At 36.7% G+C, this 18,548-nt stretch overlaps 1 pseudogene; it reads left to right on the top strand.

Annotated features, from left to right (window-relative positions):
* Positions 1 to 943: 943 nt before the first annotated feature.
* LOC135730151 (taste receptor type 1 member 1-like) lies at positions 944 to 18,025 on the top strand (annotated as a pseudogene).
* The last annotated feature ends 523 nt before the right edge of the window (positions 18,026 to 18,548 follow it).

Below are 18,548 nucleotides of genomic sequence, written 5' to 3'. Positions count from 1 at the left end.
TGTTGATTTCTGGTGTTTTGTCTGAATGCTAGGGTATGGCAACTGCCATACCCTGCCATACGCAAACAAAAACCCTGATGCCACTGTAAAACACGCTGAGAGGATTGTTTCTGATTTTTCACATGTCTTAAATGTAGAGTATGAGTTTTGCCTTCTGGCAGGAGGTTCAGAGTTCCTCGCTGCAGATTAAATAGGTTTACAAACTCTTTTATTCCAGAGTCTGTACGGTTGCTAAATAGGGGAAGTATAGAGAGGTAATTTTATGTTTTTTATGTATTCTCTGTATTTAATGTTTTTGTCTAATGTGTGTACTGTACGGCTGCAACATGGGTGTTGGCCCAAGACAAATTTCCCCCATGGGGGACAATAAAGTTTACCTACCTACCTGAACAAAGAAAAAATAAACATCCTGGATAACAGGGGTGAGTAAATTATCAGGATTTTTTTTATGAAAGTGGAATAATCCTTTAACCTGCAAGCAAATGTTTTGACTCAAAAGCAAAAGTTTTTGACCCGCAAACGCAAACAGCATAGGATATAGCAAAATGTAGGGACAAACATTGAAACAGCTTAAAGAAAAACTCAAAGAATTTGGTTAACAATCACTGTATTTTGAAATTAAAATAATTTTATTTGCAATTTTCGACTAAATACAATATAGTTTTGCTCTCAAACACTGTATGTTTGATTAAATAAAAAATAAACTTAAGTAACTCCATATTCTTCTAAGGCATGTTTATATAGATGCTTAAATATCCTAATTTAACTAATCCCTAGTCCTGGCTTTAGCTAAGCCGTTTGTCAAACCAGGCCTAAGAGTGATGCCCAGACATGTGAATAAACAATGTGGTTCAAGCAAATTAAATTTGTTTTAAGCAAATTAAACTGTAGTATAATAACCACCACACATCTCTGTTTCATGAGAAACAATTCATTTTAAATCATGTTTCGCATTTACACTTTCCTTGTGGCCTTTGCTACTTCTATCTTTCTCAAAGTTTCTTGTTCATCATCTGAGTTCAGTTTAGATGGAGATTACTTATTGGGTGGACTTTTTCCAGTACATGAAGCTGAACATGCAGGACCCCTGTTCTTCCCGGAGGCCATTGAATGTTCCAGGTAAGCAAAAAAATATTTATTTTATTTATCAGGTTCATTTATTATGATCTAGATGAATATTACACATTTACACCTTTCTGATAAAATATTTAAAAGTGATTATCTACCTTATAAATGTTTTCTACTGTAGGCAAACTTTCTCAAACTCAGGCTATCAGATGTTTCAAGTAATGAGGTTTGCTGTTGAGGAGATTAATAACTCAACCACACTGCTGCCCAATGTCTCTCTGGGTTATGAAGTTTTTGATCATTGTTCTGACACTAAGAATTTCCCTTCAGTCTTCAGTTTTATCTCACAGAACGGATCAATAAATCCTCAAGAAAAACTCAACAGCCATCAAACTAAAGTCATTGCTTTAACAGGACCATATGGAAACACAAGAACTCTTACTATTGCACCACTGATCACAATGGACCTTATACCACTGGTAAATTATTCATGTTTAATAACAAACACACATACTTCATAACCTCCATCCAGTGCTGCCTGACTTCATCACTTTGACACAGAGACACATATACAACAGATAAAATAAGTATTGAACACGTCACCATTTCTTTAGTAAATATATTTCTAAAGGTGCTATTGACATGAAATTTTTAGACATGCAAAGAAATTGTAGATGACAATAAGTGCAATTGAAAATGTATGGAAAAAACTAAAGATCACAGTTCAAAGAAGATTTGAAGTGGAAGAATGAAAAGGGTTCAAATCACACCTGAGCAAAACATGCAACTATGTAGTTTCTCCATACATAATGCATCTTGAAGCGTTCAATACCAACAAAGGCTTCTGTAAAAGTATTAAATACATTTCAGTAAGCGTGTTCAAAACTTTATCCCTGTGTCATTTTAAATGATTACACATAACTTATTTATGGTTAGATTTTTTTTAAGTGTGTAGATTGCATGGGTTGTTACCAACATCTGGTGAAAATTTCATGTTAATAGCACCTTTAGAAATATGTTAACTGAGAAATATTGTGTTGTATTCAATACTTATTTTACCCACTGTAATTATGTCTGTGCATAAAACAAAACATTGAGTGTTATAAATGTACAATAAATGTAAAGTTAGAAAAATTGTTTAGGCAAATTTAATACAAATGTTCTTCTTTCTTAAAGGTTAATTATGGAGCTACCAGCTATACATTGAGTAATAAACTTCAGTATCCATCTTTCATAAGAACAATCCCTAGCAACAAAGACTTGATACAGATGATTATTCACATCATCCAGTGGTTTGGATGGAACTGGGTTGCTTTTCTTGGAGATCCAGACAGTGAAGATGACCTTCAACTGTTTAACAATTATATCAGAAATACTGGGATTTGTTTGGCTTATCAAGAGATTCTCAGTCAAAGTGCAAATTACAGTTTAACTCTTAAAAAGATTGATAAACTCAACATCAATGTCATTGTGGTTTTCACTGTGTCACAATATGCAAAAAATATAATCAAAGCAGCCATATCAAACAACATCCGAGACAAAGTTTGGATTGCAGATGAAACATGGTCCATGAATCAGCAACTTCTAAAAGAGCCAGGAATTGAGAAAATTGGGACAATTATTGGCATTACAGAGAGATTTTTGTCATTGCCGGGATTTAATGAATTCATTTATAAAACCAAAGGAACAACTGAGGTTTATCCTAATGATGGCACTGAGAGTGAAATCCACACAAAGACATGTAATCAAGATTGTGACAACTGCTCATTGGTGACAGCAGAGGAAATAATAAATGAAGATCCCACATTCTCTTTTCCCATCTACGCTGCCATATACACCATAGCTCATGCATTACATAAAGTTCTGCACTGCAACATGAACCAATGCAGCAAAAATACAACAGTCAAGCCATACATGGTGAGTAAATACATTGAAATATGTTTTTAACCCTCAAATGATGTTAATTATCACTGCTGTTAGTGGACAAATTTGGGCACTCTGTGCTTCCACTTAAATTCTGCATAAAGTTTACAAATCTTTTTCTTTTTAATAAAAGTAAAAACTTTCATGCATTTATTTTATTTATTTATTTATCTTAATTACTTAAATTACTCAATTTATTTGAACGTAAAATACGCTTTTTATGTTTTTCACACAAAATTCACTTAAAAAATGATTTTCATAAAAATCTTCATTCCACCACTGGAAAAACCCTCAATAAATATATGTCCCACTTTTGATTTTTGGTGCAATTACATTTAATTTCAACGTCTGTACTACTCACTGGTTGGCTGAAAGGCTGAAATCTATTAACCAATGTTGTAACAAACTTCATGTCTTAAGCTGTAGATTTTATCACTATTTAAAATAAAAGATTGAAATAAAAAGTAATGTATGACTTATGCTTACAAACAAACCTGCCCATGTTATGAGGAAATTACAATGATTGTAAATTATTTTAAATTGTAGATTTTATCAGAATTTAAAATAAAAAACAATACAATTAAAAAGTAAAGCATGACTGTGCCAAGATGCCACAATATGCTTACAAAAATCTGACCATATTATAAGGTAAATACAATCATTGAAGATAGTAGACTATTTTAAATTGTAGATTTTATTACAATTTAAAATACAATTTTAATTTAAATTAAAAAGTAAGGTATTATAATTTTTATTACATTTTTTTTGTATTTTTATAATATGGTCAGATTTTTGTAAGGAAAATACAATCATGTAAGTAATCAAATTTCAAGAAAGAGGACCACGGTCTCCGCTACAGTAAACCTCTTTGTCATTGTGCTAATACAGAATTTGTTGAAAACTTAACTTTAGCATTGTTTTATCTGGAAGCATCATCAAACTTAGAAATAGTAGCCAAGGTTTGTGCTGATCCATTTAACTTTTATATGCATGTTTGTTATTAGTTTATTTAAAATTTTATTTAATGTTTAGTTGTTGTTATCTTCATCTCTACCATCCAACTCTCACTAAAGCCTTCCCAGAACTCTGCATTCCCCTCTCAGAAAAGCAATCTCATCGAATTTTATCCCTGCATATTCACGCTTATTAATGGATTATGAAAAAAGGAACCTTCCCTAACCCCTAAATCCTTACTAATATCAACAGACCTGTTTACTCTTGCCCAGCTGGCCCAGTTTGTTGTGATTAGCCTTTCCGCAGACAGTGCGTGTCAGACACGAAACGCCCAGTGCCATTATAATGGCACATATGTACAAACAAAGGTGTCTGACTAAACATTACAGTTTTTAAACCAACGTCTTGCTGCTGTACATGCTTTATCAATTCTCTGAGTAATAAGAATGATTGCATTTTATAGATTTAAAACGCAAGTGATTTACATCTTTATCTTTTGAAACTTTACAACTTATGCCGAGATGATGGCTTAATGCAATATTCTAAATTCAAAAACAGGTATAGATGAGCTTTCTCTCATGCATGTGAACACAAAGAGGGAAGGGATAGAGAATAAGTGAGTGCGAAGGAGAAGGTGAGCGCTTGCCCGATGAAAGGAGAGAGATACTGTAACACTGACTCACCTGCACATGTTGTTTCTGATGTAAAAGTGTTCACGCACACTTCTCTTTTTTTGTCAATTGTTTCACAGAATCGCGTCTTTGTAAATTTAATGAGTACTTTACATGATACAAATCATCCTTTGAAAGTGAAAATTACACAGATTTGCTTTCACGGCGCGGAACAAACAACCTCTTCTCAACATGACGTGAACCAAACTAACTAGCTGAAGTGTCTGAGCGTGGCTCTCAGTGTAGACATCGTTCGTAGTGAACCAGCCATAGACAGATATCTTGCAAATGTGTTACTCAGCGACGTAGATACATAACAAAAGATGTTTCAGAGTCAACTCCTTATGTTGGAACGTGTTGGTAAAGATACAAAATGGTCACTTTGACTCTAAGGAACATAACATTATTATGTTATTATATTTTATGAACCGCATCTATTCACTTTTATTGTTTTACTGTTACTTTTAGTGAAGTTTTACATTGTTTATGATGTGCAGAGTCTCTAAACTTTTGATCACCTCATGTATGTTTAGATGGAACAACTATTTTAATGTGTAGCTCACATTTAGAATAGCAAGCACAACGTAGGTGGCCCTGTGACAATAGCAAGATATACCTTATGCATCTGTATTCTCATGTACGATTGATTTTCCATAACTATTCTAGATCACCTGTGACAAATAGAGATGTTTAGTTTGATTTAGGATTTGCTGTTACACATACATTGAGTTTAATCATAGCCTCATTTACCTAAAACCTTACCTACGTTTAGTATGTATGTGATCGAGGCGATTCTAGGATTTCCATTTTGGGGAGGGTCAGCCCCCCAATGTGATTATAATAGAATAAATATAATATGTTTATATATTTTAATACAGTGTAAGGTTCGGTCTATATACAAAGAGTGCCAGAGCTAGAAATAATGGGGTTTCCAGGGGGTGATCAAGGCAATTTTTTATGGTGTCCATTAGTGCTGGGCGATAATTCGATAACGATAATTTTACCGATATAAACTTTTTCGATAAAACGGTAAGGACAGTTCGATAAGTGATCGATAATGTTTACGCACTGTGCGTAATGTTGCGCGAGCACTTCCGGATGCGGCACGCGCTCTTGGTTTACAATCGCAGTGTCAGTTAGACTTGAAGGAGTGGAAGATGAGGCAAGTTATTCATTTATTAGTAGAGACCTATGATTTTCGCGATGCGGATAACGCGGACGGAATCATGGAATCCAAATGCGCGGAAACATTTTCTTGTGTAATGTTGGACGCGCAAACAGGGTTCGTCAAACACAGCAGACACAATAGGTGCAGTATACTGTACTTTCATTCAGCGTCCGCCTTGCGCACGCACACGTCCGCACAGCTTGGTATTTACAGGACATTCACAAATTCAGGAAACTGAGGAAAAGCAGCAGATCCAACACTGCAGTGAATATAGTGTTTGCCTATGTGCGCTCCCACAGCAACGTGACACTCTTGACATCCATTTATCAGCGTGTATAACTCGTATATGTATAACACACGCGTGATCACTGAACTAAGTTTTCTTTCTTGTTTAAGTGAACATAAACAGCTGTTACTCAGTATATTGAAACTTAAAGCAGTCTGTCTTGGGTCTTAAAGTGACAGTAGTCTGCTGCTTTTGTGTCAGAAATGTGTTGATTTCATAACAAATAGATTTACATTTAATACAGATGCATTAAAACAAGATTTTAGTATTTGTATTTGTCATGTTCTGAATAAAAAGTAGTTTAAAACCATTATTAACTGTCTGGTTTTTACAATTTTCATTCAGGAGCAAAAATCTGCCTTTAAATTTGACAGGAGTAAAGATTTGTTATTTATCATGATAATTATCGATATCGACTGATATGGAAAACATTTTCTCGATAATTTTTTGGGTCATATCGCCCAGCCCTAGTGTCCATGGTCGATGAAAGAAAATTATGTGCAAAAAGCATCAAAAAAGCATGAATGAATCTCATGACTGCTGATTACTTAATATTACCCCACATTAGATAAATATTCCTAACACTTTTGGTGTAAAAGTAATTGAGCCTATTTAACCCTGGAAAACCCACGGGTCAAATTTGGCCAATGTTAATTAATGCTAAGAAAAGGGTTCTTGGGTTCTCCAGGGTTAAGATAAATTTGAATTTATCTTTGTTAAACAGTTATAGTTTGAGAGATTTTCTATTATTGTTTTTTTTTAATGACAGAGACTTCAACAGGTAGGCCTATAAGACCGAATGCAATAAATTGTTTCACTAATCAATTGTTTACTATGATACTCACTCACTAAGACTTCTATTTTGAAACATGTTAATGTGTATTTGTCCGTAAACGTAAAAGACTGTGCCATACACACATTGCCCCTCATTTATGAAAAGTCTGTACACCAAATGTCCAGTGTACACCAAATGTCCTGGCATACAACCAAAACCACGGTGACTTTGAGATTAATCAATATGGACGTTGGCGTACGGCACACTCAAATCCTACGCCAACTTAGGAGGTGGTGTACATGTATGCACGTTTTGAGTTTATTAACGTAAATAACTACCTTCCGGTAGCGCCGCCATCATAGTCGCGTCCGCATTCAAGATGAGAGCTTACGCAGCCTACGGAGGCTACTCTGCTGCTGCTCTGTGCCCCCGCCCTCCGAATTTGTCATAGGTCACTAAGAAAAGTGCGTACACTACGCTAATACTCTCTCCTGAATACAGAGGAGTCTAAGATGGCGGCGCTACCAGAAGGTATTTATTTACGTTAATAAAGTTTTAAATATGGATATTTCTACAACAACACAGCGCAGATTACCCTAAGAAGACCTTTGTTTATCATCCTGGAGCCGTTTGGATTTATTTTGTGAAGGATGGATGCACTTTTTTTGGACTTGAAGGTCGTGGACCCCGTAAAATTACATTTAATCAACTGAAAGATCTAAAACATTTTCTAAAATATCCGAAAATGTGTTTGTCTGAAAACGATGGACATATGCAATTCGGACAGCTTGGGGGTGAGTAAATCATGGGTTTAATATCATTTTTGTCCGAATTATCCCTTTAACCGAGTCAGTATTAAATGAAGAGTCACGACAAACAACACTTTTTTAAAGTTAAAAGATGCTTTAAAAAGGTTGAAGGAGTTTAGCTCTTACCTGTTAGCTCTTTATGTCGTCCTGGCTGTTTCTGCTCTGTGAAACTCTGTGAGAGATGTGGGGGATGGGCGCGTGTCAAAATTAAATCCCATTAATTACTTAAGGTGTGTGAGGGAGAATGTGTGATTCAGTTATTCAGTACTTATTCAGTTTAAGTTCATTTTTAATGTAGTACTTATTCGGTTTAAGTTATGGTTAATCATTTGCAGTTTTTGAGTTCATATCACAGTTTTTATTAACCCTGCTGAAAAAAACAGCATACCAGCAAGACCAGCATATGTTGTTTTTTGGTGCTGGTTTGCTAGTGAACACCAACCAAACCAGCATAAGCACCAGCTAAACCAGCACCAAACACCAAGCATTAGCACCAGGATCCCATGCCTGTCATACCAGCAAGACACAGCATATGTTGTGTTTTGGTGCTGGTATGCTGGTGACCACCAGCATCAAACCAGCATAATTCCCATGCTGGTCCATGCTGGTTTGATGCTGGATTTTCAAGCAGGGAAGTGAAATTAACTTTTTTTAAAACAATAAGTTAAATAAACTCAACAGGGGAACAGGATCGGCTGTTCATGTGTCAGTATTTTTTTCAGTAAAAAAAATTATTCAGACTGACAAAATAATAAATATGTGACCCGTCACGGAAACCAGTGACACAAGTCGGCAGCACAAGTTTCGAGATAATGAGAGTCAAAGGTTTTTTTTTCATTTTCGTTTTATTGCAGAATCTGTTAGTTGAGATCACGAAGAAGCCTCTCCATGTTTGAGATAGCAGTTTTTGTACATTTAAAAGCGTACATTTTGCGGTTGAAATCGGGTTGTTTTTCCGGAGATTCTAGCGTGCAGTGGGGGGCGTCATTGTCTGTGTATATTTACATACTGGATAAGCTGCTTGTGTTTTCGCCCCCGAAGGGAACAGCGTGACTACTAAATAGGGATAGGTTGCCCAAAAATGAAAATAATGTAATTAATGACTTACCCTTATGTCATTCTAAACTCGGAAGACCTCTGTTCATCTTCGGAACACAGTTTAAGATGTTTTAACGTTAGACTTAGTCCGAGAGCTTTCTGTCCCCTTCATTGAAAATCTATATACGGTTTCCATGTCCAGAAAGGTAATAAAAACATCATCAAAGTAGTCCATGGGACATCAGTGGGTCAGCTTGAATGTGTCGAAAATACATTTTGGTCCAAAAATAGCAAGAATTACGACTTAATTCAGCATTTTCTTCTTTTCCGGCTCGAGAGTGAAGTCACGTGACTGTAGTGACGCGGCTGACCTTTTCCTCAGACATGTTTGCTAAGTTTTTGTTTTTTTTTACTTATAGCGTGCGTCTCCCCAGACTGTAAACGAAGCTCGGGCGCACAAAACAAGAGAAAATTAAAGAAGCTAAGGCAGAACAGATAACAGTCACCCGCGTCGTACGTGACTTTATGCGGCACTGCAGTCGGATGACGTCAAATTACTGTTAGAGCTCTTCAAGAAATCTTACGGAGTTGTTTAATTTTGACTCGCTCTTGCGATACTTTGACGTCATCTGTCTGTCAGTTCTTGCAGCGCAGCATGAAGTCAAACACACACCTTTTCACACAGAGATCGTTGAATTCATTATATAATTGGCTACATGTTTTGTCTATCAATATTTTTCAATAAGTCATGGGCTGCTGTTTGGATTATACTACCTCCCTATTTTAAATACATACTTTGAAGGCGGGTTCATGTGTTTAACGGAACGTAAATTACCGGAGTGTAATCTCATATACCCTTACATGTTACGATGTAAATAGTCCTCAGACTGTATATTATATTCTATTACCAGACGTTCATGCGAAGTCTGATGTAAACAATAGACTATACATCTATATTTCACGGATTATACGCATTTGTGGACGGCATTCTCTTTCTTGAATGTGTTATATTCAAATGGCCACAACTTCTCCAAATCTTATCAGATTTCCATGTGTTACACATCGTTGGAAAGCTTAGAAACTGCACTTTCAGAATCTGTGAATAACTCAAACTGCTCCAGATCCGACTTGTGTCCCTACTTTCCGTGACTGGTCACATATTACATTCTTCTTCTTTTAAATAATAATAATAATAACAACAACAACAACAACAACAACCACAACATTCTTCTTCTAAATAACAATAAGATAAAAATCACCATAATAGTAATAATAATAATAATATTACAAATTGTCAAAATTAATAATTATTAATGTGCCTTTAATCCCACTCTTTAAACTATCAAATAAGACAATTTTGTTTCTTTCCACTTCCCTGGTGGTTTCTCTTCTTTACCGTCTTCTGTGTGTCCATGTGTTACGTCCCATGCTCTAGGCTCAAGGAAAATAACATAGATAATTTCGTTACAACTCTTCTTGTTTCTGTTTTTTATTTTTATGAAACCAGTTGCAAACTTAATAGCAGCACTAAACATCAGGGAGAAGCTAATTATTTTCAGGGTTAGGTCGAAGCCAAAATAACAAACAAAACTCAATGTACTTTTTAAAAAAATAACTTATTACCCTATCAAAGAAAAAAAAGAAACGCTTAAAAAAATACAAATACTAACCTAACCTAAAACGTAATGTTTACAACAAAGAAAAAAATGGCACCCAAACCCCTACCGCTTCTGTACTGAACTATCGTGACAATTACTATATGTTACTTATAATAAAAAGCGAAACACAGAAAAAAAAGTTTACAGAAAACTTTACAAGATAAGGAGATATAAAGGAAAAACAAACCAGTGTAAAAAAAAGATAAATAACCATATTTATAAAAGTCACTTCACGGATTTAAACCTCTTTTTAACCATACAACAACAGTTTTAATAACAGCACAATGAATGAACAACATTCCCCATTCTCTCTCTCTCTCTCTCTGGCATTCCACGTCTTTTCCTCTTTTTTCAAAAGACGCGCAATTCCAGTTTGATTAACCACAGAGCACGAACCGACACGTTCAATTAGAGAGGTGCAACCTGTGGGAGAGAGAGAGACCATACATAATACGTCTAATCATAACACATGGCGTAAAATGAGGACGTGGGGGAAGCGGAGACTTGAATATATGGGTGTGTTATTCTAATGACAATCGTTTTCAGATGCTGCATTTATCAAGGGCAGGTATTGCATACACCTGGAAGGTACGCACAGCTTTAATAAATCAGGTGGTGAGAGGAGTGTAAGCATATTCTTATGCCAACATATACACCCGTTTTTACCAAAGAATGATAAATGAGGGCCAATGTGTTTAAGGCAGCAGTCCAGTCCAACACAGTTAATCTCATTAACACAGTAAAAAGATCACTTCAAGAATAAAAACATGGCATCGAGTTCTGTTGTAAAACAGTAGCCTACAAAGAAAAAAAAGAAAGCCCAATACTATGCACCCTCTTCCAGCCTACGATGAAATCATTATGTAACATTTGCAATGTACATTCATATTTTCTCAATATTTATTTACTTTCTATAACTTGGAATAAAATGTTACACATTTTATATACTTTATTTGATTCCACATTACAAGTCATTTCGTTAGGAATCAAATGTTTTGAATGAATCCAACAGATTAAAGCAGATCAGCACATAGTTATAGATAATATAATTCTATGGGTACAAGAAACATTGCCTTTTCCAAATAAACATGCTTCCTGTAATGGCTGAGATTGAACAGAACTTTGCCAACTGTTTGGCCCTTAGCCCCTCAATACAAAGTCCACCAGCCTGTGTACATGACCTAGACTACCAAACACCAGCACTATACACTCACCGGCCACTTTATTAGGTACACCTTTATTACTTTATTAGGTACCAGGTTGTTAGATTCAACAAGGTGTTGGAAACATTCCTCAGAGATTTTGGTCTATGTTGACATGATAGCATCACGCAGTTGCTGCAGATTTGTTGGCTACACATTCATGATTTGAATCTCCCATTCCACAACATCCCAAAGATGCTCTGTTGGATTGAGATCTGGTGACTGTGGAGGTCACTTGAATACAGTGAACTCATTGTCATGTTCAAGAAACCAGTCTGAGATGATTCACGCTTTATGACATGGCGCGTTATCCTGCTGGAAGTAGCCATCAGAAGATGGGACACTGTGGTTATAAAGGGATGGACATGGTCAGCAACAAAACTCAGGTAGCCTGTGGCATTTACACAATGCTCACTTGGTACTAATGGGCCCAAGAAAATATCCCCCACACCATTATACCACCACCACCAGCCTGAACTGTTGATACAAGGCAGGATGGATCCATGCTTTCATGTTGTTTACGCCAAATTCTGACCCTACCATCCGAATGTCGCAGCAGAAATCGAGACTCCTCAGACCAGGCAACATTTTTCTAATCTTCTATTGTCCACTTTTGGTGAGCTTGTGCAAATTGTAGCCTCAGTTTCCTGTTCTCAGCTGTCAGGAGTGGCACCTGGTGTGGTCTTCTGCTGCTGTAGCCCATCCGCCTCAAGGTTCGATGTGTTGTGTGTTCAGAGTAGAGATGCGCGGATGGGCTATTATTTCATCCGCAACCGCATCACAAAACTCATCATCCGTCCGCCATCCATCCGCACCAACGTTTCTGACCAGTTTTCAAAACCGCACCCGCCCGCCATCCGCTGACTGGGCGATGCAAGACGCTGCTGATGACAGCCGCGAGACTAGAAAGCTCTAGAATATCAGCAGTGAACTCCGATCGGCACACACGGGACAAAAATAAATAAATAAATAAATAAATAATGCCTAAATTAAACGCACAAATTACATAGTCTGCACTGGTGTCATCCTGATTTACCACTTTGTAAAACTTATTCCAGGCAAACCTTTTCTGACCTTCTATTTCCTTTGTTTTTAATTCTCATTTTTTGAGGCGTTGATAAGAGCTATGTCAAAATGCGTCCTCATTTCTCTGCGCTGTTAATGATAGAACGAATGGATTCTTAACATGCCGAGGCTATCCCAAACAATTAAAACCTTTATTAAATAAAAGTGTATTAGAAAACTTTTTCTTGTCACTGTTTTAGTATTATAAGTTATGTTTTGTGTTAATATTATTCTGTTTATGTTGCGTATATTTGCAACATAAGGTGGATTATTTGATATACTGTTGAATAGTTTAATCTACATCAATGTGTCATATTTTCTAAAATAAATTATATTTTTGATTACATATTTATTTTAATAAGTCAGAAATGTCTCCGCTGTTTTCTGCTGACAGGCGCGGTGGGGGCTACTGGGGGCGCGTGCAACAGGTGACGCAAATTATGGGTCCTCAGAAGGCTAGACCGTCTCATTTCAGTTCTCTTTGAGAACTTCTGAGGCTGCCACCCTGAAAGACAGAGTGCTCACCTTTTAAGGTTGCATGCTTAGAAGGACACAGCTAACAAGCAGTCGATCCGACACCCGCCCGAATCTAATTAAAATATTATTTTTCGTCACGTCATCCGCCCGATCCGCGGTTTATCCGCGGAGTCCGCGGCTGTAACCGCCAACCGCGCATCTCTAGTTCAGAGATGCTTTTCTTTTATTTCTCGGTTGTAACGAGTGGCTATTTGAGTTCCTGTTGCCTTTCTATCAGCTCGAACCAGTCTGCCCATTCTCGTCTTACCTCTGGCATCAACAAGGCATTTGTGCCCACAGAACTGCTGCTCGCTGGATATTTTCTTTTTTTCGGACCATTCTCTTAAAACCCTAGACATAGTTGTGCGTTGAAAATCCCAGTAGATCAGCAGTTTCTGAAATACTCAAACCAACACCAACAACCATGCCATGTTCAAAGTCACTTAAATCACCTTTCTTCCCCATTCGGATGCTCGGTTTGAACTGCAGCAGATCGTCTTGACCATGTCTACGTGCCTAAATGCATTGAGTTGCTGCCATGTGATTGGCTGATTAGAAATTTGCATTAATGAGCAGTTGGACAGGTGTACCTAATAAAGTGGCTGGTGAGTGTAAACTGACATCTATACCCATCTATATCTGTCATGTCTGGCAGTGTATAGTCCTTTAAATGATGAACAACTGTTCATGATGTGGGCTACTGACTCCAGGTGGTGAGGAGGGTCATGCAGCAGGAGAGGGGGGAATGTGTGGCGGGAAACCACAGAGATAGGTTGTATTTTGTAGGAAGAATACATAGACATGCTTTTACACAGAAAGTGAGGATCTCCTTAATGATGGTGGCATTGCTGTAAATGGTGTGTGATACAGAGTGGTCCCGCACAGTGCAGTTTTGCCAAGTTTTAGATTGGACCAGTACTCCATATTTTGGGCTCTTTGAACAGACAAGAGAGTCTGTCTTGATGTTCTAGGCTGAAGCAGGAGAACAATGTTGTTATGGTGCAGCCTGGCTTCCGACTGCATCAGAGACCTCTATAGATTGGTAGTGGGAGGTCCACTTTAGTTCAGTCCCTGTCCTCCAGTACAGGTCGTTTAAGTCTGACCAATCTTATGACACACCAAACCCCTGTGCCCGTCTATCCAGTTTTCCATTGGTCTTTCTTTTAAAACCCAGGAAGCTGTATTCCCCAACGCATGTGTGCGACACTTTCCGTCTTTTAAAATCTAGCAATAAGGATGCTCTGGTTTTTTGTATCACTTTGTTTATGTTTAATAAGCACTGCAAATGAATTCACTGCCTCTGTCTGCCTTCGTCCACACATGTTATAACAAGAGACAGATAATAAAAATCGAATTAATACAAATTTTACTTTTTTGTTGTGATAACTCACTAATAATAAAGTACTAGTACAACCCCAAATCAGAAAAAGTTGGGACACTGTAAAAATTGTGAGTAAAAAAGGAATGGAATAATTTACTAATCTCATAAACTTATATTTTATTCACAATAGAATATAGATAACATATCAAATGTTGAAATTGAGACATTTTAAAATGTCATGCCAAATATTGGCTCATTTTGGATTTCATGAGAGCTACACATTCCAAAAAAAGTTGGGACAGGTAGCAATAAGAGGCCAGAAAATTTAAATGTACACATAAGGAACAGCTGGAGGACTAATTTGCAACTTATTAGGCCCATTGGCAACATGATTGGGTATAAAAAAGCCTGTCAGAGTGGCAGTGTCTGACAGAAGTCAAGATTGGCAGAGAATCACCAATTCCCCAAATGCTGCGGCGAAAAATAGATTTCAGAGTTTCTCAGAGAAAAATTGCAAAGAGTTTGAAGTTATCATCATCTACAGTGCATAATATCATCCAAAGATTCAGAGAATCTGGAACAATCTCTGTGCGTAAGGGTCAAGGCTGGAAAACCATACTTGATGCCTGTGATCTTCGGGCCCTTAGACGGCACTGCATCACATACAGGAATGCTTCTGTAATGGAAATCACAACATGGGCTCAGGAATACTTCCAGAAAACATTGTCAGTGAACACAATCCACCGTGTCATTCGCTGTTGCCAGCTAAAACTCTATAGGTCAAAAAAAGAAGCCATATCTAAACATGATCCAGAAGCGCAAGCATTTTCTCTGGGCCAAGGCTCATTTAAAATGGACTTTGGCAACGTGGAAAACTGTTCTGTGGTCAGACGAATCAAAATTTGAAGTTCTTTTTGGAAAACTGGGACGCCATTTCATCCGGACTAAAGAGGACAATGACATCCCAAGTTGTTATTAGCGCTCATTTCAGAAACCTGCATCTCTGATGGTTTGGGGTTGCATGAGTGCGTGTGGCATGGGCAGCTTACACATCTGGAAAGGCACCATCAATGCTGAAAGGTTTATCCAAGTTTTAGAGCAACATATGCTCCCATTCTGACGTCGTCTCTTTCAGGGAAGACCTTGCATTTTCCAACATGACAATACCAGACCACATACTGCATCAATTACAACGTCAAGACTGCGTAGAAGAAGGATCTGAGTACTGAAATGGTCAGCCTGCAGTCCAGATCTGTCACCCACAGAAAATATTCGGTGCATCATAAAGAGGAAGATGTGACAAAGAAGATCTAAGACAATTGAGCAACTAGAAGCCTGTTTTAGACAAGAATGGGACAACATTCCCATTCCTAAACATTGGTCCTCATCCAGCTGTTCCTTTATATGTACATTTACATTTTCTGGCCAATTATTGCTACCTGTCCCAACTTTTTTTGGAATGTGTAGCTCTCATGAAATCCAAAATGAGCCAATATTTGGAATGACATTTCAAAATGTCTCATTTTCAACATTTGATATGTTATCTATATTCTATTGTGAATAAAATATAAGTTTATGAGATTAGTAAATTATTCCATTCCTTTCCTATTTTTACAGTGTCCCAACTTTTTCTGATTTGGGGTTGTAGTAATTTATTTATTTTTTGTTAACATTTTGTGAACATTTCTTTTTCCCTTCACAACAGCTTCTGGAAGAAATAAAAAATTTGGATTTCACACTAAATAACCATCAGGTAAAATATGATGGTAATGGTGATCCATTTGTGAGTTATGCAGTCGTTGTCTGGCACACTGTAACAAAATCTCCATGGATTGAGATGGTGGGCACTTATGACACATATCCAGAAATTAATTTTACCATCGACAACTCACTCATGCCCTGGCGTAAGAATACTTTTGTAAGTTACCCTTTATTACTCTTGGTCAGGGGCTTCATAACCATTATATTTAAGACCATTGATATATGACCCACTTACTTTTTCTCTTACTTAGCGCATCTGTTCACTTATCAGAGTGCCTTTAGTCAAATCTTTTGCACTAGAGGAATTCCCAAATAAATTAAACTCAATTTCAGCAACAGCCTTTACTTCCACACTGCTGCTTCCTGAAATATATATTTCACTTGGCTCATTTAGAATTCATATAAATTATTCTCCATTTCATGTTTTCACTACTCACGCCTGCTGCACTCCCACAACACATCAAGGAAAACAAAGCTTTTAGTACAAGAAAATGGCATCTACTCCAGTAAATGTTTTTTGCTTATGACATCCATGGTCTTTGTAGGCCTCATTTATACATTTAGCAGCCTAGATGAACTTTTAACACTCTTTATTATTCTATAAAGGTTCCTTTCTCAAACTGCTCTGTTGAATGTAAGGAGGGATTTTCAAGAGAACACGTGGGATTTCATGATTGCTGCTTTCTCTGTAAAAAATGTCCACAAAACAGCTATGTAAATTATTCTCGTAAGTACCTTAAGCAGTGAGTCCTTGATATTTAGGCTTCATAAACCCATGACACAACTTTAATAATTTCTTATTATATTATACAGATTTTTCATCACAAGATTCATATTTTGCCTGTTTTACCAAACATTCATATCTTTGTTTTTATTCCAGGGGACCCCTATACCTGTTTTTCATGTGCAGAGGATGAATGGTCTGATGGCAGTGCGACATGTCAGACACGTTCTGTTATCTATCTAAAGGTCACAGATATCCCCTCCATTGCACTTATATTTTCTAATGTATGCTTGATTACTCTTCTTATTATCATGATTGTCATTTTCGCTTACAATTACAACACACCAGTGGTGAGGTCTGCTGGTGGCAACATGTCTTTCCTAATGTTAGTGTGTATGATTATCTCTAGCCTAAGTGCATTCTTTTTCTTTGGTGAACCCACATTAGAAAATTGTACTTATAGAAATGCCTTTTATGCTTTTTTTCAACCCTGTCTGCCTCTCTTGTTTGTTTGTTCGTGCCTTTCAAATAGTTTGTGTCTTCAAAATGAATGAGTTCCCTAACGTGCACAGGTTGTGGGTAAAGTACAACGGCCAGTGGATGTTTGTTTCCTCTTTCTGTGTCTTTTTATTTATTTTTTTTGTTATTTTGATAAACTTAGGACCTCCCAAACCTTACAGGGACTTACTGTCTTTTAAAAATCAGATTTTTTTCACCTGTGGAAGGGCAAATGTTATATTCGTTATCATAGCTGGTTTTGTGAATATGTTTTCTGGTGCCTTGTGTATTTGGTTTTCTTACATGGCAAGAGATCTTCCTAAAAATTACAATGAGGCCAAATCAATAACCTTTAGTATAGTGTTTTTAATTGTGGTCTGGATTTTATACTTCACAGTTTACTTTTTCATCAACAGCAAAGACATCCTGTTTGTTAATGCACTGGCCCAAATGTCCAGTACATATGGAATTCTCTTCAGCTATTTCATACCAAAATCTTACATCATGTTATTTCAACCAAAGAAAAACACTGCTGCATACTTTCAAACATCTATTCAAAATTACACACAAACTATTAGTAGAAGTTAACCACAACAATGATGCTGTACAGATGCAGATCAAATGTTTCACTTGGATATTTTGATTGCTTTTAGTTTTAGTTAGTTGTACAAACACTGTTGATATATTACAGATACATTATAGATATATTAGCAAGCACTTTTGGTTTTCTCACCTGGTTAGGTAAACTCATGCAAAGTAAAATACCAAAGATTCTCTGACAATCTCTGAAGCAGCAGGTGGTTAAAGTCATTGATCCAGGTCTCTGTGAATCTCTTAAATTGTATGTTAAAAGCTTTCATCCTTGACCATTATTTAAATTATTTACTTGTGGTTTTTGAAAATAAAAAGAACTGATCCAATAACCTATTACTTAACTCTTTCCCCACCATTGACGAGTTATCTTGTCAATTAAGAGAAAACATTTACCTGCCAATGAAGCTTTTCTAACGAGTTTTTACGGTAATCTTTAATTCCAGCTTTAATTTTAACTCTTACCCAATTTATAAAAAACTGAAGCAAAAACAAATTAATTTTACATTTCGTGTATGTT

The sequence above is a fragment of the Paramisgurnus dabryanus genome, chromosome 11 (genome assembly GCF_030506205.2).
Source record: "Paramisgurnus dabryanus chromosome 11, PD_genome_1.1, whole genome shotgun sequence".
Classification (NCBI taxonomy): Eukaryota; Metazoa; Chordata; class Actinopteri; order Cypriniformes; family Cobitidae; genus Paramisgurnus; species Paramisgurnus dabryanus.
This window is presented reverse-complemented; position numbering and strand designations above follow the sequence as displayed.